The sequence below is a fragment of the Octopus bimaculoides genome, chromosome 1 (genome assembly GCF_001194135.2).
Source record: "Octopus bimaculoides isolate UCB-OBI-ISO-001 chromosome 1, ASM119413v2, whole genome shotgun sequence".
Classification (NCBI taxonomy): Eukaryota; Metazoa; Mollusca; class Cephalopoda; order Octopoda; family Octopodidae; genus Octopus; species Octopus bimaculoides.
Window position 1 is genome coordinate 55,857,011 of NC_068981.1, and position 2,772 is coordinate 55,859,782.

General features: G+C 35.3%; 1 protein-coding gene across 3 annotated transcripts in view; it reads left to right on the forward strand.

The window, feature by feature from the left end:
* The first annotated feature begins 98 nt into the window (after positions 1 to 98).
* LOC106880995 (protein kinase C delta type) overlaps positions 99 to 2,772 on the forward strand; it is a 135,167-nt gene continuing 132,493 nt past the window's right edge. For all 3 annotated transcript variants that reach the window (XM_052966790.1, XM_052966808.1, XM_052966795.1), the window contains exon 1: positions 99 to 887. The gene's annotated coding sequence lies outside the window, so the exon portion shown is untranslated. The remainder of the gene's footprint in view (positions 888 to 2,772) is intronic.

A 2,772-nucleotide genomic window follows, 5' to 3' on the forward strand; every position in this document is an offset into this window, starting at 1 on the left:
ACAGCTATACTATTGTAGCACCTTATGATAATGTCTAAGAAAGTAATCACCATAAATAAAAAATTAAATTAATAGATAACTGTAAATGAATCAGGATAAAATCAAACAAATTGGAGAAAATTCTCGTCTGTATTAGAAAGCGGAGATACAGACGGTGTATTTTCGAAAACTCCTACCGTGGCAGCAGCGTACCTGCAGGAAAGTGGTTCCGCCGCAACGTGTCGTCGGCTGCCAAATAGAAAAAGACCATGTAAACAGTAATATTTCTTTTCTGTCAACTGTGATCTGTAATTGCCAGGGAAAAGTAGAAAGGGTTTGTTGAAAACAGAGCGCCTTTGGTAAATTACCAAATGTTAACAAAACTACTAATGTGATATTCGATGACATCAAAGCTATTATATTATAACGGTGTTGTCAGCGGAGATAAAGTGAATACAATCAGAAACGAATAGTAGTAGTAATAGTGGCGGTATTCAGGATACTGACGCTACTACTGTTGGTTGTTTTTAGAGAGACCAAGTTAGTCCAACTTGTTATATACGGGAGGCAGTTCAGGTCGTTTACTTCTGTCAACTGGGGCCGGCATTGAAACTCTCACTCTCTCTCTTATTCCTCTTTCTCTCACGCATACATCTGACCCCTCCTCCTTAAACGTTGAAGTAGTTGGCATTCAACCTGTGTGTATGTACGCGAGAAAGAAAGAACAAGAGAGAGTGTGTATATAACAGAAAGAGGCGAAGGTAACAACAACACTAACCAAAGTGGGGTCGAAATCAGTTAACATCCATTCCTCTCTGCTTTAGTGGTCGGATTAAGTACTCAGCAGCAGAAACTTAAGTCAAAAAACTTATGGAGCTCTCATCTGTCTTACATGTCTAATATAGAAGGTAAGTGACATAATATTGCTGTCTTCAAGTTCATCTATTTTTTTTTTTATGTATTTCGTTTTCTGTTCTTACGTTTTACTGCTTTGTTCTGTCAATTAAAATATGACAGGGTAGGGTTTAGAAATTAAAAGGTTCAATCAATCCACAATTTTTTCAACCTAGGGATTTCTTACTAATTTCCTCAAATAAAGTAAAACTTATATTCGTATTTCTGTATCAGCATTAAATGTGGTCTTTATATTTTTCTTTCACTCTCTTATGTAAGTAAAAGAATTTGAGGGTTGGGGCAACGGAGGGGGGAAAACTGCCACTAAACAAAACCTTCCAACACTGAAGCGATAACAAATTCCTAAGATCCGTGTTTTATCAATTATTGCTTGTTTGATTGATTCTGTGAACGATTGATTGATTTTTCTATTTCTCTATTCTTTCCTGATGGTTGGGCGTGATACATAACTTTTTTCTGATCTTCAATACAGATGTCTTATTTTAAAAGCTCTACTATTGTGCTAAATAAATTAACATAGTGAAATAAGGTGGTTTAATACCTTGAAATAAGATGGAAACTTTTTCTTTAAACTTCCATTCAATAGCCTTCCTACAATATCTACTGGTTAACATTACTAACGATTTTGCTTCTTGTTCGTATTTTTTCCATTCAAATTATTCAACTAAATTATTTTAGTTGTCGATCTCGGCGTGATTAGCAACAGATTACATTGTTGTCTCTTCCACGTCCCTCTCCTGCCCTCACATTCTCAGCCCTTCCTGTAGTAAGGGAGCAGTTGCAGGGCCCAGACTCCTGCTGATGTCGGCTCCACATCTGTTGGAATTATTCACAAAACCTCTAGATTAGAACACAAAAGAAAAAGATTAGAACCGCCTCGAATTTAACCCACTACATACAGATACACACGCAATGAAAAATTACCCTGATTTTTCCTTTCACAAGACAATGTGATGTCATATTTTTTTTTTTATTAAAGAACGAAATAATGATGATGATGATTATAATAATAATAATAATAATTAAAGAGATTAGTAATGAAGGGGTGTAGGGTTACGCCAGTAATAGGTCTATAATGGAATCTACGCAAATATTCGGCACCTCGTGTACCATTTACATAATTTCATTTTTTCTTAGCTGGCACCACTATACTCGTTAATGTATAATAATAGTAACAATGATACTGATAAACATTTTAATTCATAACCATTTCTCCTGTTTAAATTAAGTGTTTTCATGGACTTTTTCTCTCCCCCATCTCTCTCTCCATCCTTTTGAAAGTCTTCTGGCGTCAAATGTGAGAGATGACTCAACTGGCAGATCCCCCTACCCCACTTTCATGAAGCACTTGGTTGCCAACCAGCTGTATGTATGTGTCGTCGTTCCTCATTTACCACCTTTCTCTTCCTCTTGCACTTGTATTCCAGTTACATGGATATCAATGTTCCTACATCATCCCACCTTTGTGTGTGTGTGTGTATGTGTAATGTATACTGTATGTACGTAATATATGTTCTATGTCTGTTTGCATTTGTTTAAACCCGTCAATGTGACGAATTTACTGTGCTTTATAGTCTACTTTTTTTTGGAGATAGCTGCTTATATTCTTTCAACATACAAGAAACTTCGTTTCGTTGCACATAAAATATGGAACAAATATTATTTGTACTAAGTATGATATCGTTTTAAAACTCTCTCTCTTTCACACACAAAGAAAATAAAAGTTATACGAAGCTACTTTGTTTCTGTTTTCCTGTAGAATGCAGATTAAGAAGGGTTTGACAAAAATCCTTTCTCTTAAACTAATGTGAAGTTTAATGTTTAAAGTTTTGTTACTCAAAATATTGCGTGTCAAAATATTCTGCCGTCTAATTAAAT